The sequence below is a fragment of the Triturus cristatus genome, chromosome 11 (assembly GCF_964204655.1).
Source record: "Triturus cristatus chromosome 11, aTriCri1.1, whole genome shotgun sequence".
NCBI classification, from domain to species: domain Eukaryota; kingdom Metazoa; phylum Chordata; class Amphibia; order Caudata; family Salamandridae; genus Triturus; species Triturus cristatus.
In genome coordinates, this window is record NC_140594.1 from 382,518,701 (window position 1) to 382,544,254 (window position 25,554).

The following is a 25,554-nucleotide window of genomic DNA, read 5'->3' on the forward strand; positions in this document are numbered from 1 at the left end:
ATCTTGCAGTTGGATCTAGGCTTGGCTATTCCCCCCATCTTCAAGCTGGGATAAGCTACGGCCGGTTCACATCCTTTGTTTATTTCCAGTCTTCGCCAAAGAATTAGTAGCCTTAAGTGCTACTTCAGAAGCCACTTCTATAAATTCTTTATCGCTTGTCCAGTGAGACAGTACTTGGATAAGCTCTTGGTTTAATTCCATTTCAATATGTGGGCAACATTCTCTATCCGCGTGCCACTTAATGAGAGACTTCTACTACCCTTCTTAACACCTGTGACTACCAAAACATTTTCTGAGGTCTGACAGCTTTTAGGTACAGCCACAATTCTTTAAGTTTGGCAAACTGTATCTTTTGCTTTTTCTCGTCTTTAAAGCTTCCTTCATTTTATTTAGAGTTCCTTTCACAGCCTCCAAACCATTTTACTTTCTCCTTGCTGTCTCTCTTTCGATTCTTGGCACAACTTTGCTGGGCATAAGGGCATAAGGGAACAGGAATTTCATCCATGAACCTCTGCAGACAGCACAGACATTTCTTAATGAGAGTTTTGAGAATTAGGATGCATCTCTAACTCTAAATGTAGCATTAGAGGAAATGGGCTAAAATAGTGTCTAAGGCCAGAGCCTCCCTGCTTCTTGGTCCCCAACCGGACCAGTCCACGTCCAGAGCAGTACTGGCGTCGTGGACTGCCTGCTAGATAAGTCTCCCAAGCATTGCTACTGGTGGTTGGGAGGAGGGTATTTATGATACCGCCTTGGCAACACATTTCCTGTACCTTTTCTGTTTATTATTGTTGAGCTGCTCTTAGATGCATTGCGTGATCTGTAGACCATGCACTTAGGACTTTGTTGACAACAGGCCTAGGTACCTGCATGTTTTGCCATTCATAGTGTTGTAGATAGTAGGGCCAAAGAGAGTCTTAAGCTGCTACATTGTAAGCACAAAGGAGTATTATTTTTTGTTTGAATTTGTTTTTATTGATTTTCATTTAACAATGCAGACATACACAGTGCAAATTACATTTTATTTTAGCTATTTTTTGCTGATTATGTAGTAGATAACATACGTTAGTAAAGGGGTGACCGCTGGCAGCGGCGACTGCTTGTGCATACTGAAGTTATGTACACATTTCATGCTGGCCTCTGTTACTATTTGCAGTTACTTAGTCTCCAGGTGCATCCCATCTCTCTTCTCACTAAGTGCTCGCTGTGAGGTGATCTGCTAACAGGGGAGGTGGGAAATAATGAAACGGGACAAAGTCAAAACAAAACAGGTAGGTGTGTATCTAACTGGAGCATTTCCCGGTCCCTCCCTTCAATGCATCTTCTCTGCTCTTGTTAGTTGCATAAAGTTGATGCTTGCCGTGAAACCCATGTCGGGCACCAGCAGTGCCCCTCGATTATATATGTATCTGAAAGAGACCGTAGTTATAGGTTCCTTATCTTAGAATTACCCTCAGGCGTCAGACTGGATCCGGAGAAATGTTTTCGTAGCAGTACCCTTGCACGTCGATGGGTGATGTCGGTCGACTCTGCGTCCGTCGTCGGCATCGTGGTCGCCGGGATGATGTTGCGGTGCCTACTTAGATGCCCCTGTGTGCTGACGTCAGTTCTTTCTTTTTCCGCACCAGCCAGCGCAGATCCGGATAGATCGTGCCCCCTAATCACTTTTTGACTAACCCTTTTTCAACTTTTTTCGATAGCTTTTTGAGTCTTCGACTTCTGGTGCAGAGGGATGTCCACCCGTCGGCCAGGTTTCAAGCACTGTGACTCCTGTCACAAGTTGATGTTGGTCACTGATCCGCACCTCATGTGTCTCTGGTGCCTGGAGCGCAACCATGACCCAAAGTCGTGCTCAAACTGCAGGGCCCTGAACCCGAAGTCTTTACAGGAGAGGGAACGCCACACTATCGGGATTATCCTTGGACCTCGCTCAGAGTGCACAGACTGATTTGGGATATCTTCTACTTTGGATGTTATTACACGTTATTCTGAAGCAAACTGGAATTTACCATTGTTGTCTTTTGAATTTATGAATATTTAACACCATGATTAGCCTTGAGAAAGCCCTGGCTAAACTTGCCACATAGGGCGAAACACGTGTAGGCTGTTCTCCTTTAAAAAAAAAAATTACACTCTAAAAAAGAGCCCAAAAAAGAGTGAAACTATATACAATGGATCTACAAAGCAGTGAATTCAAATAAAATGACTATCTCTATTCAAACCAATGTGGACTATTGTGTATTATAAAAAGGAATTATCCATTTGGTTAAAATAGATTCCCTGGGAGGGAGGAACGTACGCTCACACCCCTGTCTATACCTGTCAATATGAGGCTGAAAAGGTCCAGAGCCTCGAGCAAAGTTTCTCCAGCATTGTTGGTATTAATATCCAGAATCAGGATCTCTGGACCTTTCCTCACTGCCCTGAACTGGGCGTTGGAGTTTCCACGGCGGTACGCGCTTGGCGACGCCTTTCATTGCGAGTGGAATTGTTTCCTCCTACATGCCTTTCAGTCTGTACCACTTCTACCCAGAGTGCTGAAGAAGCTCAAGCGCAACCTGGCCCAAGTAATTCTTGTGGCTCCGGACTGGTCGCGAAGAGTCTGGTACCCCGAGCTCTTGAGCATGGCCATTGATCCTCCGATCAGACTGCCTCTTCGGGAGGATCTTCTGTCTCGGCAGGAGATGGTTCTCTACCCAAACCTGTCCGGTCTCCACCTCTTTTTTTTTTTTTTGTCCTCATTCGCCATCAGATCAATTCAGATCTTGTTCGATTTGCTCCTGTGGTCCCCCTCTCAGTTAGCACCAACTGGAGAGCTCTGTATCTGGATGGATATGCTTTACACAGAGCCTCTCTATAACGTTGTTCTGTATCACTCGGGCGCCTCACAGAAACCAGACAGATAAAGTAAGTTAGTGTAAAGGCTTAATCATTGGACCAATTTCATTTTATTGATCTAGACTGCTTAGCCATTTCTCACACGGTTCCCAAAAATCTGTTTTTTTTATTTTTATCTTTTTCCAATCTAACTTCATTGTATACTTAATAGAGATCACCCAATCCAATAGGGTTGGAGAAGTATTCTTGACTCATTTTTTACAGATTTCTCTTCGTGCAAGTAACATCAGATATAAACATAGCTGATTTTCCCACCATGTTAAAGACTTATAATGTGAGAACAATCCAAAAACAACTAAGGTTAAAGTTATGCTTACCTGAGTGCTTGCACCAAAAATACCTTCTATACCTCTATTTACCTCCGCCCAAAAATGGCTTAGCTTTGGACAAGTTAAAAACATATGGACATCATCCGCATTGATTTGGAAACACTTTGGTGGTGGACCATTCGAAAATTTAGAGAGCTTTAAAGCAGACCAGTACACCCTGTGAATACAACAAATATGATTTCTTCTTAAATTTTCAGGTTTCACTGTAGTGTATAGAATGTCAAGAGATACTTGCCATAAATCTTCAAGGTTGCTGCCCAGCAAGATCTCTCCCCCACAGCTCCGTTGGTAGTTTAAATTCACCCTCTTCCAGGTCGAGCAGTAACCAGTATAGAGTTGCCACTTCTTTCTTCTTTGCAATTTTTCCCGATAGTGTAGTTTCCAGTTCATTGGACATGCCCACATCCGTCCCAACGGTTTGATATCAACTTTTTATTTGCCAGTACTTAAATTTGGACAGTTTATTATCTGTAAGTAAGTTAATCTCCTCCCAAGATAACAGAGATCCTTTCAGTATCAATTGTTCCCATTGCAGAATTCCAGCCTCAATTAAGGGAGTTGACAAAACGTCTCTGGTCCATCCTGGTGATCCTGGGGCATTCCAAATTGGTGCAAGAGCACTAAAATAACGAATGTTGGGGGGCGTGTCTTGGTGAGCCAAGATGGCGGACGCATCTTAAGCCGGCTCCCGCCCGCCCGTAACGATTATCCGCCGATTTATCCTTGCCCCCGGAGCTGAGGCGCCCTGCCAGCAGGCAGAGACAGCGGACGAGCAGCGGTGGCGATTGAAGCGCTCCCGGCGGCTTGGGTCCCAAGTGAGCCGCGGGGTGGTCGAGAGACGATTGCGGCCTAGTGCGGTGCCAGGAGCCGCGGCCTCGCGTGAGTGAGGAGGCCGGGCCGGACCTGCCCCGGTTGCAGCGGAGCGGCGCCCTGCGGAGGTGGCGGCCAGGCTGTGAGGTTGTGAGGCTGGCGGTGGAGTGATGACTTGGCCCCGACCGCGGAGATCCTGTGGAGGCAGCCTGGGGTGTCCCGGCCTGGAGGGGCCGGCGAGATAGTGAGGCGAGCTGCGCGTTCTGGCCCTGAGGTGAGGTGGCGCCCTGGTCCCCGGTGTGCTGTGACTGGTCTTCCCCCTGCCCCCCCTGGATGAGCCGGTGTTCCCTGGGGTTCGCGGCCGGTTCGGGTCGCGGGGGGTGAGGTGCCTGGTTGGGAGCTGCGAGGACTGCTGAGCGGCCGCCTGGCCCGGCTGGAGAGGGGCTGCGGCCTGTTGGTTCCTGGTGGCGATGGGGCACGGCTGACCTGGCCGGCTGGGATGTAGTGGACGTCGTGTCTGCCCCGAGCCATAGTTGGAGAAGCAGCGTCGGGGGGCCCCTCCGCCCCCTTTATCTAGCAGAGACTGGGCCTGGTCCGACGCGGGCTAGGTACCGGAGGACCGGCTGGGCCCCGGCCACGTGGTTTCCCCTGGAGGATTGGGGCGGAGGACAGGTGACAGGGGCATTATCCTGGAGGTGGCCTCGTAGGGGGGAGAGAGGATCTGCAGTCGGGCCTGGGGGACTTTGCGCGGAGGTGGCTTTGGAGCATTAATATGCAACGATCACCAGGGACAAACCTGGTGGAGGGGCGGCGAAGCAGGGGCCTATCGATAAATTCACAGGTCCGGGCCTGGCGGGGCCGGTGGCTGGGGGCCCCTCAGGGGCGGTGCCGGATAATGCCGCCCTCCTAGCAGCCATAACGCAGTCCCGGGATATGCTGGATGCCAAGATTGGGGCAGTTGGCTCGGACGTAATGCTGCTGCGTCAAGACCTGCATTACAGAGACTGAAACCAGGGTGTCGAGCGTGGAGGATGAGGTTGCGACGCTGAGGAAGCAGGTAGCGACCCTAGAATCAACCCAGCGGGGCCTGGCAGGCAGGGTCGAGGATGCAGAAGGGCGGGCCCGCAGGAATAACCTGCGCTTTGTGGGGTTTCCGGAGGGCTGCGAGGGGAACAACATGGAGCGCTTCCTCTCCCAGTGGCTGGAGGGCTGGCTCCCGGCTGAAGCGCTGTCCCGCTGCTTTGTAGTGGAGCGGGTGCACCGGGCTCTGGTCCAGAGGCCGCCGGTGGGGGCCCGTCCCCGGCCGATTATCGCTAAACTCCTGAACTACCACGATAGGGATGTCATCCTCCGCCAGGCCAGAGAGAGGGAGCCGCTTCAGTTCGAAAATTCCTGCATACTTAAATTCCCGGACTATACACGTATGGTCCAACAGCAGCATCAGTCCTTCCTAGCGGCCAAGGCCAGGTTGCGAGAGCTCCACTTATCCTATGCTCTTCTCTATCCAGCGCGCTTGAGGGTCGTATATGAGTCCCGAACACTGTTCATCGAATCGCCAGAGGAAGTCTTTAAATGAACAGATGAGACTGTAAAGCTGCGTCCTCATACACCCCTGGTCGAGAATCGGACTCTTCCCAAAATGAGGTGGCAGGGATTATCGCTAAGAAGCAGCGGCGTTCCAGATCCTGCCGCCGGCATAAGTCAGGGGGAGCCCGGCGGGGGGCTGGCCCGGAGGCAGGTCATCCGCCGATTGGACATTGAGGGCCCGGAGGTTCCTTGGGTGCGAGCCTTCTTGGTCTTCGCGTCATGGACATGCCCCCGGCTGCTTTACTCTCCTAGATGCAGGGGGCTGCCTTGGTCCGGGGGACAGAAGTGGGGGGCGACCACCGCCGTAGCTAGGTGCGGGCGGGGTCTTTGGGAATTGGTGGTGGAGGGCATGTTGGGGATCCATTGGTTGAGGACTACTGAGGTTCACGGTTTGGGCCTGGGGAAGTTTCTCACCGCGACAGGTACTTCCATGTTTGTGAGGCATGGGGTGGGGGGAGCGGGGTTGGGGGGATTGTTGGGATGTTGGGGTTTTAGATTAGGGGTTGACCGCTGTAGGAGAGTAGGGTCTGCTTTCTATGTTCACCCCCACTTTTTGCTTTTGCTTCACTGGTTTTCGACTTAGATGTGGCTGTGGGCCTGCTAATCAGACCCACAGCCCAGCTGTTCTCTCTCTAAATTCATACTATGTACTTTAGGTACATAACCCAATTGGTAAGGATCACCTTCTAGGGCCCTGTACAGTGTACCTTAGGTACCCAGGGCATAGGTGTACCCTAGGCCTACCAGGGCCTGAAGCATGTATTATGCCACCCCTGGCTGGCCTTCCATTATGACACAACTGGCTGATCACTCAGCTGGGGCAAGGTCATGTAATCACCTCTTGCTTAGGTGTAGTATTCCTATGCCTACCTTGTATATAGACACATGGGTAACCTATCAGTCACTCCTATGGCAGGCCGTAACAATCCTGAAGGCAGAGTGCTTGGTAACATGTGAGATGGTTCTCTAGCATGAGCTGAGCCTGTCTGCAGCTTTCGGAACCATGTCCTTATAGCTGTTCTATGATATCGCCTACCATATACTCTTAAAGTGCCTTATAATCCTCGCGGTTATGGTAACTATGGTTTGGCTTTATCGAAACATGTTGTGTAAGGTGTCTAACACTTTGGAATACTACCCCCACACCATTTCTGGCGATGAGGATAGTATTCCTCCCTTCTAGAGGGAGAAGACATGTTGAAGACCTACTACCCGGTTAAAGTTAACCAGAGCCCCAGCATCACAAAATGGATGCTGCTGCCACAGACACAAGTCTGACCTCCTGCTGCTGGGAGTCCTTCCAGCGAGGGAGGCTTGGACAATAGGTTTCCTGCCTTGGGAGGTGCTAGCACCACCCTAGACAGGACTTAGTGTATTGGGGCAGGGAGGGATGAATGAAACGAGACACTGCCTGGGGCACACAAGGTGTCCCATGCATAGTCCGGTTCAAACTGGTGCTGGGGCACTCCAGCCCCAGTCCTGGCGCGAAACTGGACAAAGGGAAGGGGGTGTAACCACCCCCCTCCCTGGTCCCACCCATAGGAGGGACCTAGCAGGTAACCCAGCCCCCCAGATTAGTATAAGAGTGGGAGCTGAGTCCCTAGGACTTTGGATTATCCTGACAACTGAAACTTGAACAGAAACTCTGGACCTTCGACATTCGACTACGGAAGAAGACTGAAGAATCATCCTTGTGGCCAAGGAGTGGCCACCCTGTGTAAACAGGCACCATCAAGCGACCTGCCGTTTGCTTTGCTTGAAGTTCTACGAGGAATCAACTGCAGAGCCTGACCAGCGCCTTGACTTCCAGACTTCTCCGACCCTGATCCACACCCACAGAAAAGCTGAGATCCGTGGAGGCGACGAGAGACGTGCGACCGGCTACCTGGGAAAATTGGCTACTAGCTTCCAGCACAGTTTCTGAGGCATCCTCGAAGTTGTGCTCTGGGGATTGAGAAGCCCCAACCCCGGGCACCATCTGCACCGAAGATCAGCCCTCCACACTCTACGAGTTCTGCGTGGGGCCCTTCTGCATTTTCCTGCTCGACACTCTGTCCGGTTGCTTGCCCGTTGGCTAGCAACCTCTGCGACGACGAACCCTTGACTTTTCACTGCTGGTTTGGCTCCTTCAGACTGGCCCTTGCTTCCCTGTGAAAGAGAAGCACCTCAGGCCTTCCTGGTCTGCCACAGAATTGAATCCTTCATTCTGCGTGGGTTGCGCTTGCCAAGGCTTGTTGGGTCCAAACTCGACATCGACGCCGCTGACAGCAAGAGCCCTCGTGGGACAGCTCGCCTCCTGGTTCTGGTCGTCCTCGACGCCTCCTGGTACCCGTGGCAGCTGCGACAAGCTTCATCTCTTCACCTGCATCTTCACGACATCGCCTGGTTCCTTCCTGGTTCCTTCCCGGCTCCTGGCTGGTGACCTAGACTCTGTCCCCTCTGCTTGCAGGTATCCTCATTCTCGATTCCATCCTTGGAATCCACCGGACACTCTTCACTGACGGCCCGTCAGCAGCTTTTCTTCAGGCATCCATAGGAGTCGACGACGATACCCGACGCAAGTTCACACCTATGCACCCGCATCCCGTGGGCTAGGTAACTTGAGTACTCCAGTGCTCACAAGGGTATTGACTATCCTAGTGTCTAGTTTCCAAGTCTCTAACTCCTAGTTCCTTCCGAAGTGTCCTAAAACTCTTGATTTCTAAACATTACTATTTCTATTGACTTTAACCCATTACGCGTGAGTGTTTCCGCTCTGCACCTGAATCCCGTGGGCCTCCCACTGCCTAGCAACTGATAGGATAGTGTAGTCCCAGCGATTCCCTAGGCCTAGGCCTAACCTGTATTCGTGACAGTGGTTCTTATACCACTTACTTAGTATATGGTTTGCGTGTATTACTTACCTGTGTGACATATGTATGCTTAAATAAGACTGTGTTGTACTTACCTCGAATCTCATAAAGAGTGCTGAGGGTATTTTGACTAGAATAAATACATTCTATTTTTAATAATATATCTGTTGTGGTGTCCTTTCATTTGGTATTCAAGGGATTGCAAATGGTATAACAGCTGGCTTCACATGCCATACAGAGTTTAGCCTAAGACTGCTCTTGTCCATGCTATCACTTGGATAGCTGGTCTATAAGGTTGACTTTACAACCAATCACCATAAGGGTTGTTTGGACTGATACAAGGTGTACACTAGAACTAGTGATATCTTATATCAGGCCAACTTCTCACATTGGTGAGCAGCGGTTGGGATCTGAGCTTGCTGTTGTTATACCATTGCAATCTTGAGATATCAAATTGAAAGATCACAAGGATATTTGTAAGGTACATATAACATAGCTTATAAATACTTAAGTTCTACTGAACTTAGTTGTTGTAGGTTGAAGGGCCTAGCACACCCTGACTACAACTACTAGAGAGATTTTAGTAGATACAACTAGTGTAGGTAGGTGCACACACCACACCCTCACTAGATCATGTCTCTGAGAGGAGATCAAGTTGATTCTCTCTCAGGAGGGGGATATCCTAGAAAGATACCCTCTAGATATGATACCCTAACTTTTCCGGAGATGAGACAATTGTGTACCTCCAGAAAGTTAAAACAGGGTTCCAACCCTACCCTCATTTATCTAGTGGAGATCTTAGAAGAGTATGCTGCTCAGAGAGCCTCCCAGGATGGTGCCTTAGGTACCAATGAGGGTCTACCCTCCACAGAAGACTCCCCTCACAATACTGATCAAGATGAGTCAGCAGGAACTTCAGAAGATGAGGTAGACAGCCAGGTCCAAGTTAGGAGACTTAGCCAGGCTAACTTAAGCCTACATGGGAGTCTGAATGGGGTCCCCCCATACAGACCCTCAAGTGGACTTAACCAGAGAAGCAGGAGAGGAAGATCCCCTTCAAGGGAATCTATCCACTCCCATGTTTCTAATAGCTCCAATGCCTCTTCTCACAGGGGGATGACTTCTCCACAGAGAAAAGAGCATCAGGCCAGAATGAGGGAAGTCAATCTGAGGATTGAAAGGGAAGAACTTGCCCTTGCCAAACAGAGCCTTGCTCTGGCCAGAGAGCAAAAGTTAAGTGGGTTAGGACCCACTGGTGGCAGCACTATCCCTAAAGATATAGACAGGTCCTATGACAATAGAAACCTGAGCAAGATTGTCCCTCCCTACAAGTGTGGGGATGACATCCACAAATGGATAACTTCTTTGGAGAGGGCTTGCAAAGTACAGCAGGTACCCCAAAGTCAGTGGGCAGCTATCTTGTGGCTCTCCTTCTCTGAGAAAGGTAGAGACAAACTCCTCACAGTTAGCGATGAGGTTGCTGACAATTACACTGTCCCGAAGAGTGCTCTGATTGATGGGTTTGGCCTAACCACTGAACAATACAGGTTGTTGTTCAGGGATACCCAGAAGGCACAGACTCGGGACTGGACTGACTTTGTAGATTGTGCCACCAAGGCTTTGGAAGGGTGGTTATTGGGTAGTAAGGTTAAGGACTATACAGGATTGTATAATTTGATCATGAGAGAACAAATCCTTAACAACTGTCAAAACCAGCTGCTGCATCAACACTTGATTGACTCTGACCTAACTTCTCCCCAGGAATTGGGAAAGAAGGCAGATAGGTGGGTCAGGACTAGAGTTAAGCAGAAAAACTAGAACCAGGGTGGTGATCAGAAAAAGGCAGACCAGAAGGGTAATGAGCAGAAATCAAAAGACCAGAAGCCTTCACCAGGCCCCCAAAAGGCTCAGGGGGAGGGTGGTCCCAAAAAGGATAAAAAGAAAGATGGCCAAAAGAAACCTTGGTGTAACTATTGTAAGTCCAATTCCCATTGGTTTAGTGAGTGCACCAAAAAGGACAAGCCCCCAGCCACCATTGCCCCTAAGGCAACTGTATCCCCTAGTCCAGCTGTAAGTGGTGGTTCCCAGAAAAAGGGTGTAATAGGGTTAACCCTGAGAACTGAAGTGGATTCTGGCCTAGTCAGAATACCCACTCAGGCTGTTCTGATCTGTGATGGGGAAATAACTTTGTCCTCTACTGTGGTTCCCAGTAACCTGGGCAAGTACAGACAGACTCCTTTGATCAACAATAGAATTGCTCAGGCCTACAGGGACACTGGTGCTAGGGTCACAATGGTGACACCTGCCTTTGTGGACCCTGGACAGATCATGCTAGGTGAGAATTACCTAGTGACCAACGCTAGCAATGCCCCTACCTCCCATAGTGTGGCAATTGTTAACTTCTCCTGGGGAGGGGTAACTGGCCTCAAGAAAGTTGTGGTGAGTTCAGACCTTCCTGTAGAGTGTCTGTTGGGAAATGACCTTGAAACTTCAGTGTGGGCTGAAGTGGAGTATAGGACCCATGCAGAAATGCTGGGAATAGATGCACATGTCCTTGCTGTGACTAGGTCACATGCCAAAAAGTGCAACACTGAATAAGTGCTGGATCCTGGGACAATGGACCAGACACAACCCAAGAGAAAGAGCAGTAGGGTTAAGGCTGTGCCTTCCCCCCTGCCTCAGGTAGAGAATCAGCCCTCACAGGAGGATGATTCTGAGAGCCCTGAAGGAACTGTCCTAGAAGAACTGGAACCTGACCAGGTTGAGTTTCTTGGGACAGGGGGACCTTCAAGGGCAGATCTGAGGCAGGCCCAATTAGACTGTCCTTCTCTTGAACCCCTCAGACAGCAGGCTGCTGCTGAGGTTGCAGGGAATGCTCAAGGTACCCATAGAGTGTATTGGGATGAAGGGCTGCTGTACTCAGAGGCTAGAGACCCCAAGCCTGGTGCGTCCAGGAGGTTGGTCATACCCTTGAGTTTCAGAGGCTTCCTTCTAACCTTGGCCCATGATATTCCCCTTGTAGGACACTTAGGCCAGAATAAGACCTGGGACAGACTTGTCCCTCACTTTCACTGGCCTCACATGTCAGAAGATACCAAGGAGTTTTGTCGCTCCTGTGTCACCTGCCAAGCCAGTGGCAAATCAGGTGGCACCACAAAGGCCCCCCTCATACCACTACCTGTGGTGGGGGTTCCCTTTGAGAGAGTGGGGATAGACATTGTTGGACCAATGGACCCCCAAACAGCATCTGGGCACAGATTCATACTGGTGATAGTGGACCATGCCACCAGGTAACCAGAAGCTATACCCCTAAGGACCACAACAGCTCCTGTTGTGGCAAGGGCCCTACTTGGAGTATTCTCCAGAGTGGGTTTTCCAAAGGAGGTTGTCTCTGACAGAGGTGCCAACTTCATGTCAGGATATGTGACTGCAATATGGAAGGAGTGTGGTGTTAACTACAAATTCACTACACCCCATCACCCACAATACAATGGGCTTGTGGAAAGATTCAACAAGACCCTAAAAGGGATGATGAAAGGTTTACCAGACAAGCTTAGGCGAAGATGGGACATCCTTTTACCCTGCCTTCTGTTTGCTTACAGAGAGGTCCCACAAAAGGGGGTTGGCAACAGCCCTTTTGAGCTTTTGTTTGGGCATCCTGTAAGGGGACCCCTGTGTCTAGTAAGGGAAGGATGGAAGAGACCTCTCAGACAACCCAAACTGGACATAGTGGATTATGTACTTGGCCTCCGCTCCAGGATGGCAGAGTATATGAAGAAGGCTTCTAAAAATCTTGAGGCAAGCCAAGAACTCCAAAAAGCTTTGCATGACCAAAAGGCTGTGCTGACTGTGTACCAGCCAGGGCAGAAAGTGTGGGTGTTGGAGCCAGTGGCCCCAGCAGCACTCCAGGACAAAGGGTCTGGACCCCACTCTATTGTTGAACAGAAGGGAGAAGTCACCTACTTGGTGGACCTTGGGACTCCCAGATGCCCCCACAGGGTGCTTCATGTCAACAGGTTAAAGGCATATGTTGACAGGGCAGACATGGGCTTACTCATGGCTACAGATGAGGGACAGGAGGAAGAGAGTGACCCTCTCCCAGACCTGCTGACTCAGAACCCTGATGATGGTTCAGTTGATGGTGTGGTCTTTTCTGACAGCCTCACTGACCATCAGCAACAGGACTGCAGACAAGTTCTACAGGCCTACAGGCATGTTCTCTCTGACCCCAAGTCAGACAAACTGGTGCACCCATGAGGTGGACACTCTTGACAGTCTGCCTGTGAAGAGTAAAATCTACAGGCAACCTGACCATGTCAGGGACTGCATAAAGATTGAGGTACAAAAGATGTTGGAGCTGGGAGTCATTGAACCTTCAGAGAGCCCTTGGGCTAGTCCTGTAGTTCGTGTGCCAAAACCTCACACCCAAGATGGTAAGAGAGAGATGAGGTTTTGCGTGGATTACAGAGGTCTCAATGCTGTCACTAGGGCAGATGCCCACCCAATACCTAGGGCAGATGAGCTCATTGACAGATTGGCAGCTGCCAAGTTTTTTAGCACATTTGACCTGACAGCAGGCTACTGGCAAATCAGACTAGCTGAGAGTGCAAAGGCCAAAACTGCTTTCTCAACCCCAGGAGAACATTATCAATTTGTGGTAATGCCCTTTGGCTTGAAGAATGCACCTGACACTTTCCAAAGGTTGGTGAATCAAGTCCTTACAGGCCTGGATGACTACTGTGCAGCTTATCTTGATGATATTGCTGTCTTTAGTTCCACCTGGGAGGATCACCTGGTCCACCTGAGGAATGTTTTAGAGGCCCTGCAAAAGGCAGGCCTCACTATCAAGGCCACTAAGTGCCAGATAGGGCAGAGCAAGATTGTGTACCTGGGCCACCTAGTAGGTGGGGGTCAGGTTCAACCACTGGAGAGCAAGATCCAGACCATAAGAACTGGACTCCTCCAATTACCCAGACTCAGGTCAGAGCTTTCTTGGGCCTGACTGGGTACTACAGAAAGTTTGTTAAGAACTATGGGTCCATTGTGACACCACTTAATGACTTGACCTCTAAGAAGATGCCAAAGAAAGTTCAGTGGACAGTAAGCTGTCAGAAGGCATTTGATGACCTGAAGCAGGCCATGTGCACTGCACCTATTCTGAAAAGTCCAGACTACTCCAAAGAGTTCATTGTCCAGACAGATGCTTCTGAGTTGGGTGTGGGAGCTGTTCTTTCACAACTGAATATAGATGGTCAAGACCAGCCCATTGCTTTTATTAGTAGAAGGCTGACCCCTAGAGAGAAACGTTGGTCAGCTATTGAGAGGGAGGCCTTTGTTGTGGTTTGGGCCCTGAAGAAGCTGAGGCAATACCTGTTTGGCACTCACTTCAAGATTCAGACAGACCATAAGCCCCTCTTGTGGCTAAATCAGATGAAGGGTGAAAATCCCAAACTTCTTAGGTGGTCCATTTCCCTACAGGGGATGGACTTCACAGTGGAACATAGACCTGGGACTGACCATGCCAATGCAGATGGACTCTCCAGATATTTCCACTTAGAACATGAAGACTCAACTGGTCAAGGTTAGTTTAATGTCCCTAAGTTTGGGGGGGGGGGGGTTGTGTAGGAGAGTAGGGTCTGCTTTCTATGTTCACCCCCACATTTTGCTTTTGCTTCACTGGTTTTCGACTTAGATGTGGCTGTGGGCCTGCTAATCAGACCCACAGCCCAGCTGCTCTCTCTCTAAATTCATACTATGTACTTTAGGTACATAACCCAATTGGTAAGGATCACCTTCTAGGGCCCTGTACAGTGTAACTTAGGTACCCAGGGCATAGGTGTACCCTAGGCCTACCAGGGGCTGCAGCATGTATTATGCCCCCCCTGGCTGGCCTTCTATTATGACACAACTGGCTGATCACTCAGCTGGGGCAAGGTCGTGTAATCACCCCTTGCTTAGGTGTAGTATTCCTATGCCTACCTTATATATAGACACATGGGTAACCTATCAGTCACTCCTATGGCAGGCCTTAACAATCCTGAAGGCAGAGTGCTTGATAACATGTGAGATGGTGCTCTAGCATGAGCTGAGCCTGTCTGCAGCTTTCGGAACCATGTCCTTATAGCTGTTCTATGATATCGCCTACCATATACTCTTAAAGTGCCTTATAATCCTCGCGGTTATGGTAACTATGGTTTGGCTTTATCGAAACATGTTGTGTAAGGTGTCTAACACTTTGGAATACTACCCCCACACCATTTCTGGCGATGAGGATAGTATTCCTCCCTTCTAGAGGGAGAAGACATGTTGAAGACCTACTACCCGGTTAAAGTTAACCAGAGCCCCAGCATCACAAAATGGATGCTGCTTCCACAGACACAAGTCTGACCTCCTGCTGCTGGGAGTCCTTCCAGCGAGGGAGGCTTGGACAATAGGTTTCCTGCCTTGGGAGGTGCTAGCACCACCCTAGACAGGACTTAGTGTATTGGGGCAGGAAGGGATGAATGAAACAAGACACTGCCTGGGGCACACAAGGTGTCCCATGCATAGTCCGGTTCAAACCGGTGCTGGGGCACTCCAGCCCCAGTCCTGGCGCAAAGCTGGACAAAGGGAAGGGGGTGTAACCACCCCCCTCCCTGGTCACACCCATAGGAGGGACCTAGCAGGTAACCCAGCCCCCCAGATTAGTATAAGAGTGGGAGCTGAGTCCCTAGGACTTTGGATTATCCTGACAACTGAAACTTGAACAGAAACTCTGGACCTTCGACATTCGACTACGGAAGAAGACTGAAGAATCTCCCTTGTGGCCAAGGAGTGGCCACCCTGTGTAAACAGGCACCATCAAGCGACCTGCCGTTTGCTTTGCCCGAAGTTCTACGAGGAATCGACTGCAGAGCCCGACCAGCGCCTTGACTTCCAGACTTCTCCGACCCTGATCCACATCCACAGCAAAGCTGAGATCCGTGGAGGCGACGAGAGACGTGGGACCGGCTACCTGGGAAAATTGGCTACTAGCTTCCAGCGCAGCTTCTGAGGCATCCTCGAAGTTGTGCTCTGGGGATTTAGAAGCCCCAACCCCGAGCACCATCTGCATCGAAGATCAGCCCTCCACACTCCACGAGTTCTGTGTGGGGCCCTTCTGCATTTTCCTGCTCGACGCATCTGTCCGGTTGCTTGCCCGTTGGCTAGTAACCTCTGCGACGACGAACCCTTGACTTTTCAACGCTGGTTTGGCTCCTCCAGACTGGCCCTTGCTTCCCTGTGAAAGAGAAGCACCTCAGGCCTTCCTGGTCTGCCACAGAAGCGAATCCTTCATTCTGCGTGGGTTGCGCTTGCCAAGGCTTGTTGGGTCCAAACTCAACATCGATGCTGCCGACAGCAAGATCCCTCATGGGACAGCTCATCTCCTGGTTCTGGTCGTCCTCGCCGCCTCCTGGTACCCGTGGCTGCTGCGACAAGCTTCACCTCTTCACCTGCATCTTCACGACATCGCCTGGTTCCTTCCTGGTTCCTTCCCGGCTCCTGGCTGGTGACCTAGACTCTGTCCCCTCTGCTTGCAGGTATCCTCATTCTTGATTCCATCCTTGGAATCCACCGGACACTCTTCACTGACGGTCTGTCAGCATCTTTTCTTCAGGCATCCATAGGAGTCGATGACGAAACCCGACGCAAGTTCACACCTATGCACCCGCAGCCCGTGGGCTAGGTAACTTGAGTACTCCGGTGCTCACAAGGGTATTGACTATCCTAGTGTCTAGTTTCCAAGTCTCTAACTCCTAGTTCCTTCCGAAGTGTCCTAAAACTCTTAATTTCTAAACATTACTATTTCTATCGACTTTAACGCATTACGCGTGAGTGTTTCCACTCTGCACCTGAATCCCGTGGGCCTCCCACTGCCTAGCAACTGATAGGATAGTGTAGCCCCAGCGATTCCCTAGGCCTAGGCCTAACCTGTGTTCGTGACAGTGGTTCTTATACCACTTACTTAGTATATGGTTTGCGTGGCCCCTAGTGCCTAACTGTATTACTTACCTGTGTGACTTATGTATGCTTAAATAAGACTGTGTTGTACTTACCTCGAATCTCATAAAGAGTGCTGAGGGTATTTTGACTAGAATAAATACATTCTATTTTTAATAATATATCTGTTGTGGTGTCCTTTCATTTGGTATTCAAGGGATTGCAAATGGTATAACAGCTGGCTTCACACGCCATACAGAGTTTAGCCTAAGACTGCTCTTGTCCATGCTACCACTAGGATAGCTGGTCTATAAGGTTGACTTTACAACCAATCACCATAAGGGTTGTTTGGACTGATACAAGGTGTACACTAGAACTAGTGACATCATATATCAGGCCAACTTCTCACAACCGCACCTTAGTACAGTACTGGGCATGGGCGGGGGCGGACGTCGGAGTCCCTGAGTGGCTACTATGTTTTGGATATGATTTCTATGGCGACAGGCTCCCCGGGGACTAGTGGGCGATTAGCTACAATTAAAGTGCTGAGCTGGAATGTTCCGGGTGCCCTTGATAAGATCAAGAGAGGGGCGATCCTGCATTATGCGAAGAGGGCATCGGCAGACGTGTTACTCCTACAGGAGACACACCTATTGGGGACGAGGGTGCTATGCCTACAACGCTACGGATACACACAGGTGTTTCATGCAGGGTTTGTTCAGGGTTCCAGGGGTGTGGGTATCATGGTTCACAAGCGGGTCTCTTTTGTGCATTCCCAGACATGGGCAGACACATATGGGAGGTATGTCTTTGTTTTGGGCCGGATTGGATTGGAGCGGGTGGTGTTCGGTAGTGTGTACGTCGTCCCCCCCCCCCCCCCCCCCCCTGTCCTGGTCATTTGCGGAGCAGCTCATGGCGCGCTGGGCGGACATCCCGGACGTCCCGGGGATCATAGGAGGGGACTGGAATGCTGGAATGATGTGATGGATCTACATGGGGACCGGCTGTCATGGGGGCGGGAGAGAGGGGGAGGGGGACAAACGAAACTTCATGCGATGGTGGGTGGCCTGGCGTGGGTGGATGCCTGGAGGCGGTGTCATGGTGCGGCCAGGGCTTACACGTATTTGTCGGCGGTGCATGGCTCCTTCTCCCGGCTAGACTACATATTCTTATCCGGGGCCGCGGTGTCCCGGTTGGATGCGGCAGAGATCCTACCGCGCGGGCTCTCAGATCACTCCCCGGTGTCTGCCATTTTGCGGATGGGGGGGTTGGGGGGTCGTTTCGTTGGCGACTTTCGGTGTGGCGCCTGCAACAGAACGACTATAGAGTGCATATGACTGAGGCGGTAGATCAGTATCTGTCGCGGAATATGGGTTCCGTGGCCGGGGCGGATATGTTGTGGGAAGCGCTGAAGCCGACACTCCGTGGCGCGGATATCTCCTTCTGTGCGGCAGCCCGCCGTGAGCGTCGAGCGGGGCTAGCCCGAGCGGAGGCTGAGGTTCTGGAGCTGGAGCGTAGGGGCCGGGAGGAGGGACGTGTGGTGCACTGTCGGCAGTTACTTTACGCGCAGCAGCTATATGGTTCCCTGCTGCTTGACGAGGCACGTCAGGTGTGGCTAGCCACTAGGAGTCGAGTGTACCAGTGGGGAGACAAGTCGGGTGCAATGCTACACAGGTTGTGTCAGGGTATGTATCATGCTCAGGACCTCCTAGGGATAGTGGATCATGGGGGAGCACCCATAGTGGACCCGGGGGCGCTGGCCAATAGTTTTGCTACCTACTACGCGGGGCTATATAGCCCCTGTGAGAGCCTTACGGCAACGGCGGTGGAGCGATTCCTAAGTGATCACCCGGTCACGGTGTTGTCCGACATGGCACAGACAGCCTTGGACCGTCCGCTAACGGCGGAGGAATTGGGGGAGGCTCTGGGTGGCCTGAACCCGGGCAAGGCTCTGGGCCCGAACGGGTTCCCGAGCGAGTTTTTTAAGAAGTACTTTCTACCATTAAGCCCACATTATACGGCAGTAGTGGAGGAGGCCCGAGAGTGTGGGTTGTTGCCCCGGGACTGGAGGCATGCTGAGATTGTAGTGTTCCACAAACCGGGTAGGCCCCCGGAGGAGCACGCCTTGTATCGTCCGATCTCCCTCCTCAATGTGGAGGCTAAAATTCTGGCGAAGGCTTTGGCCAATCGCCTCCTGCCATATATCGCCTCGCTGGTCCATCCGGACCAGGCGGGGTTCATGCCCTCCCGTGCCACGCGACATAACATCCGGCGGGCCCATGTGGCGATTGCTGAAGTGCAGCGGCTAGGGGTCCCGGCAGCCTTATTGTTGGCAGATATGGACAGGGCGTTTGATTCCCTTAGTTGGCGCTATTTGTTCCTGCTGCTGCAGCGCTTGAATTTCGGGCCGCGGTTCCTGTCCTATGTGCGGCTTCTCTATACGGAGATTACGGCCTCGGTTAGGGTGGCGGGGGCGTCCTCGTTGCCGTTCCCCATACGGCGTGGAAGGCGCCAGGGGTGTCCCGACCCCGTACCTGTTTGCCCTGGCCATGGAGCCGTTGGCGGTATGGGTGCGAATGGACGCGCAGATCTCCGGATTCGAGTGGGAAACTGGCCTGGCCGATCGAATAGCCCTTTACGCGGATGATGTCCTCTTTTTTCTGACGAACCTTGATCGTACGGAGCCCTGGCTGCTCCGGATCATGCAAATATTCGGTGAGACGTCGGGTCTCTTTATGAATCCCCGGAAGTCCACGCTGTGGGTACTTGGGGGTCTGACTCCGGTGCAAGAGTGGGCGTCCTCGGTGCGGATCGCGGAGGGGGGGCTTCAGTATCTGGGGGTATTTTTATAACCTACCCCGGCGATCTCTTGGGGGCGAAACGGGGTGCCCGTGTGGGAACAGGTTTGTCGGGACATCAAATTGTGGACTCGCATGCCACTCACTATCTTTGGCCGGTCTGCGATTTTTAAGATGGTGGCTCTACCCCGCCTTCTGTATCAGCTGCAGAATCACCCCTATATGATCCTACCGGAGTGGTTTCGTCGGGCGAACTCAACTCTGGGTCAGTTTTTGTGGGAAAGCGAGGTGGTGCGAGTAGCCTTGCAGACGTGCTTCCTTTCAACATATACTGGGGGTATGGCAACGTCGGATCTGCTCTCATATTATCATGCCTCCCACCTGCTGGTGCTGAACGAGTGGTGGTATGGGAGGGGGGGGACCCGGCTTATGTGGTGGAGCGGCGGCTCATGGCCCCACACACACTTCACACCTTGCTCTATTCCGCTGTCCATCGGGCGCGGTTGCCACCGGTGACGCAAGTGGTTTTCCAACTTTGGCGTCAGGCGCTGACGCGCATTGGGTGGTGGGGCGTGCTCACGCGGGCGACCCCACTGTGGCACAATGGGCGACTACCGCAGTTGGCAGCCCTGTCAGGGTTTGAGGCGTGGGATCGGATTGGCATCTCCACCATAGGTGATGTGGTGCGTGGGTGTGTTCTGAAGTCCTTCCAGGACCTTCAACAGGAGTTCAGCATGCCCCAGACGCAGTTCTATAGATATCTACAATTTCGCCACGCACTCTCCCCCAGCCTGGTGGGGTTAGACTCCATAGCTGACTTCAGCCCAGTGGAAGCGAAGCTTTTTATGGGGGACCTACATGACAAGAAAATCTCCAAGATATATCGATCGCTTGTTATCCACAGCGCCCCGTCGCTCCAGCAGCTCAAAGGGAAATGGGAGGACGATGTTGGGCCCCTCAATGAGACGGATTGGACAGATGCACTGGCCTCGCCATGGGGAGCAGCCATAGCTATCCGACTCCGTCTTATACAATTTAAATATCTGCATTGGGCTTACTTTACCCGGCGGAGGCTGTGGCGGGCGGGATTGATCGCCTCTCCGGAGTGTCTCCGCTGTAGTCGGGAGGAGGGTTCCTTCTTTCACACCATGTGGCTCTGTGGGTCATTGTCTCGGTTTTGGAGAGGGGTGTTGGCTTGTCTATCCGAGGTGTTGGGTTGGGATCTTCCCGCGGACCCCAAGCTGACACTCCTGCACATCATGGAGGATATTGGTGGTAACATATACAAGCGGCATCTATTGTTGCTGGGTCTCAGACTGGCCAAGAGGGATATCGCCAGGGCATGGAAAGCGCCGACTGCCCCCTCGCTGAATGTGTGAAAGAGGGGCTTGGACTTCAATATGGGCCTGGAGCTCCCTATCTTTGCAACTAGGGGGTGCCCCTGTAAACACAATAAGATATGGAAGAGGTGGGCAGACTATAGGGGTCTCACCCTGGAGCCAGTTCCAGAGGAGCGGGAGGAGGGGTGCATCTAGTTTCCCCCGGAAGGGGGGGTACACACAGGGATTGGGAATGGATCGGTCCGGCTTATGCTCAATACATGCTGTTGTTGGTTGGGTGCAATATGGTGCGGTCGGGGGGAGGGAGTTGGGAGGGTGGGGGGGATGAGAGCTGGGGAAGTTGGCTTTCATCTGCAATGCATTCCAAGTATCCTATTATGATAAAACTGTCAATGTCATGAGTGTGTTGCTTGGGCCGATACCTCTGGGTTACAGGGTCCGGCAATATATGTGTTTGTTGACGAATAAAAACAATTTTCAAAAAAAAAAATAACGAATGTTTAGAGTTTTTTTTAATCTTAGCCCAAGTACTGACTAGGCCATTTAGTACTTTCAGGCAGACTTTCTTAAAAAATCTCGGATCTCCATATTTATATAAGACACCCTGACTACCTCTTTCCACATCCAGGAGCATCTCCTTGAACATTACACCAATATCTGAGCCGTCTGGCAAGTCCATGAGCATTTTGCCTGCCTTCAAAGAGAATACCCTTGCATACAAAAATAGATCTGGAAGGCATAGCCCTCCTTTGGGTTTTTTTTCTTCGCAGCTTTTTCCACGATATTCGAATACCTTTTGAAGCCCAAATGAAGGTATTTAGTTTCGACTGAAGAGATTTCAAACTACTTTCGTTAAATGCAAGCGGGATATTTTGTAATAAAAAAATTATTTTGGGCAACAGCATCATTTTTATTAAGTTGACTCTACCAATTAGAGTCAAAGGTAAGTATGCCCACCCCATTAAGGAATTGTTTATTTCTCTTCTAACTATTTGAAGATTTGTTTCTGCAATCTTATCAATATTTTGGGTAATCAATATTCCCAAGTACCTTATCTCTTTTTTTATTGAATAGGCACAAGCATCCATATTCCATGCCATACATTCAGTTTTGGCTGCATTTATTTCATATCCCGAAACCCTCCCAAAATTCTGTGCTTCTTTATATATTAACGGGATTGTGGTAATCTGAAAGAAACACGTTAGTTAGATTCCTCACCTTAGAATATCCCCAGGCGTCAGGCTGGATCCGGAAAGATTTTTCGTCAGCAATACCCTTGCGTGTTGCTAGGCGCCGTCTGTGGCTCCGCGTCCGTCGTCGGCGTCGTGCGCCGGGATGACGTCGTCGGAGTACTTAAACGCCGCCCTCGCGCGCTGACATCAGTTCTTCTTTTTTCCGCGCCAGACAGCGCCGATCCGGGAAGAACGTACCCTTTTAGTCATTTTTTGACTAAACTTTTTGACTCTTTTGGTCTATTCTGTAGACTCGACTCTGGTGCCGGTAGGATGCCTGGTTTCAAACCCAGTGACTCCTGTCACCGACTGATGTCGGTTACAGACCACCACCGCCGGTGGCTCTACTGCCTTGGGGCCGACCACGATTCCGAGTCGTGCCTCGACTGCCAGGCCCTGACTTCGAAGGCTAGGCGGGAGAGGTCCCGCAAGCTACTGGAGTTCCGGCAGTCGGCTCCGTGCCCCTGTAAACACTATAAGATATGGAAGAGGTGGGCAGACTATAGGGGTCTCACCCTGGAGCCAGTTCCAGAGGAGCGGGAGGAGGGGTGCATCTAGTTTCCCCCGGAAGGGGGGGTACACACAGGGATTGGGAATGGATCGGTCCGGCTTATGCTCAATACATGCTGCCGTTGGTTGGGTACAATATGGTGCGGTCGGGGGGAGGGAGTTGGGAGGGTGGGGGGGATGAGAGCTGGGGAAGTTGGCTTTCATCTGCAATGCATTCCAAGTATCCTATTATGATAAAACTGTCAATGTCATGATCAGTGTGTTGCTTGGGCCGATACCTCTGGGTTACAGGGTCCGGCAATATATGTGTTTGTTGACGAATAAAAACAATTTTCAAAAAAAAAAATAACGAATGTTTAGAGTTTTTTTTAATCTTAGCCCAAGTACTGACTAGGCCTTTTAGTACTTTCAGGCAGACTTTCTTAAAAAATCTCGGATCTCCATATTTATATAAGACACCCTGACTCCCTCTTTCCACATCCAGGAGCATCTCCTTGAACATTACACCAATATCTGAGCCGTCTGGCAAGTCCATGAGCATTTTGCCTGCCTTCAAAGAGAATACCCTTGCATACAAAAATAGATCTGGAAGGCATAGCCCTCCTTTGGTTTTTTTTTCTTCGCAGCTTTTTCCACGATATTCGAATACCTTTTGAAGCCCAAATGAAGGTATTTAGTTTCGACTGAAGAGATTTCAAACTACTTTAGTTAAATGCAAGCGGGATATTTTGTAATAAAAAAATTATTTTGGGCAACAGCATCATTTTTATTAAGTTGACTCTACCAATTAGAGTCAAAGGTAAGTATGCCCACCCCATTAAGGAATTGTTTATTTCTCTTCTAACTATTTGAAGATTTGTTTCTGCAATCTTATCAATATTTTGGGTAATCAATATTCCCAAGTACCTTATCTCTTTTTTTATTGAATAGGCACAAGCATCCATATTCCATGCCATACATTCAGTTTTGGCTGCATTTATTTCATATCCCGAAACCCTCCCAAAATTCTGTGCTTCTTTATATATTAACGGGATTGTGGTAATCTGAAAGAAACACGTTAGTTAGATTCCTCACCTTAGAATATCCCCAGGCGTCAGGCTGGATCCGGAAAGATTTTTCGTCAGCAATACCCTTGCGTGTCGCTAGGCGCCGTCTGTGGCTCCGCGTCCGTCGTCGGCGTCGTGCGCCGGGAGGATGTCGTCGGAGTACTTAAACGCCGCCCTTGCGCGCTGACGTCAGTTCTTCTTTTTTCCGCGCCAGACAGCGCCGATCCGGGAAGAACGTACCCTTTTAGTCATTTTTTGACTAAACTTTTTGACTCTTTTGGTCTATTCTGTAGACTCGACTCTGGTGCCGGTAGGATGCCTGGTTTCAAACCCTGTGACTCCTGTCACCGACTGATGTCGGTTACAGACCACCACCGCCGGTGGCTCTACTGCCTTGGGGCCGACCACGATTCCGAGTCGTGCCTCGACTGCCAGGCCCTGACTTCGAAGGCTAGGCGGGAGAGGTCCCGCAAGCTACTGGAGTTCCGGCAGTCGGCTCCGTGCCGTTCACGGTCCCGGTCGAGGAGGAGGTCGAGGGACCGGTCGCGGAGCCGCAGTCACCACCACCACTCGTCTGGTTCCAAGTCTTCGGGTAAGTCGAAGCATAGTAAGAAGTCCAAGAGGCGACATCGCTCTTCGGGCTTCCCTCGCCGGTTGCGCGACTCGGCTGAGGGTTCGGGTGGTACCCTCCGTTGGAGCCGTACCACCCGAACCCATCCCCGCCGGGTATCCCTGGGACCGACGCGACTCCGGCAGAGTTCAGTGCCTTCCTCTCGGCCATGACGGGCCTGGCTCCGCCGTCGACACCTGTCGGCGTGCCTTCGGGCCCCGCGGGCTCGACGGGGAGGCCTAGCGAGCTGGCGGCTCTGGCCCCGGTCGCGGCGCTGCAGGTCCCCGTGGGATCCAGGCCTGGATCCCAGTCGGCGCCGGTCGACCTCACGACCCCTCCGCCAGCGCCGACTCCGGTACCACCTCCGGCGCCGCCTTCGGACGACGCCGTTCCCCGGTTCAGTCCCGGTCCGGGCCCGGCGTCGGAGCGGCGCCGCCCGGCGCCGCGTCCGACGCCGATGGGTGGCAATTTCATCTTCCGCCCGGCTCCGATCATCCCACCTGTCTACCAGGAATCGGATGACGGTGACGACTGGGAGGGGTCTGAGGACCGGACTGGGCAGATGAGCTGGGGGATGCAAGTGGTCTTGATACCTCCCCTGACACTGGCTTCATCTCTCTTCCAACCGTGGCTTCGGAGGAAGGTGCTGCTTTTTCTGTGGTGCTGCGCAAGGCGGCCGAAGCCCTTGGGCTAGAGCTGCCTGCTGTGGCTGTGAGGACTAACCTCCTCACCGAGGTGCTCCAACAGTCAGCAAGCTCATCGGAGCCTCTGCTGCAGATTAATGAAGCACTCCTGGACGTTCTGAAGGGCACCTGGTCCAAGCCCTCCACAGTACCTCCTGTGGTCCGGAACGTAGCCCGGCGCCACCGCACTGCACCGGGCAACCCCAGTTTTCTGTCCCTGCACCCCACGCCCGAGAGCCTGGTTATCCAGGCCTTGACTTCCCAGACCTCCTTCCCGTCCGCTCCCCTGGATCGGGAATCCAAGAGACTTGAGCACTTTGGTAAGAAGGTGTTCTCCTCCCTTAGTTTGGGACTGCGGTCTGTTAACACCGCTTGTCTCTTGGACCGTTACTCCCACTCCCTGTGGGATACGGTGGAGGATGTGCTGCCCCAGTGTCTGGAGGAGGCCCGGACACGGCTTGCCCAGGCTCTTGCCGAGGGGCGGGATGCAGCGCGGCCCGCTATCAGATGTGGACTGGACACCACGGACTCGCTGGGTAGGGCGATGTCGACCACAGTGGCGCTCCGCCGCCACGCCTGGCTGCGGTCCACGAGTTTTTCAGGGGATGTCCAGAGCACCCTCATGGACATGCCCTTCGATGGCAGTCGCCTTTTTGGCGACAAGGCGGATAGTGCGCTGGAGCGCTTTAAGGACTCTCGGGCTACGGCCAAGTCCTTGGGCCTCTCGGCCCGCGCCCGCAAACTTCCGCTTTTCGCCCCTTTCATGGCCAAGGAAGGGGCGCCCCCTCACGTCCGCCTAGCCACAGGCCGCAGAACCAACCTCCATGCGGACGTGGATTCCTCCGAGGTGGTACAGGGGGACAACGTGCCGGTCAGTCCACATCTACCCCGGCAGCATCC

General features: G+C 51.7%; 1 protein-coding gene across 1 annotated transcript in view; it reads left to right on the forward strand.

Moving 5' to 3' along the window:
* Positions 1-25,554, forward strand: part of LOC146784224 (myoferlin-like) — a 3,625,175-nt gene that overhangs the window by 3,060,888 nt on the left and 538,733 nt on the right. The window lies entirely within an intron of this gene.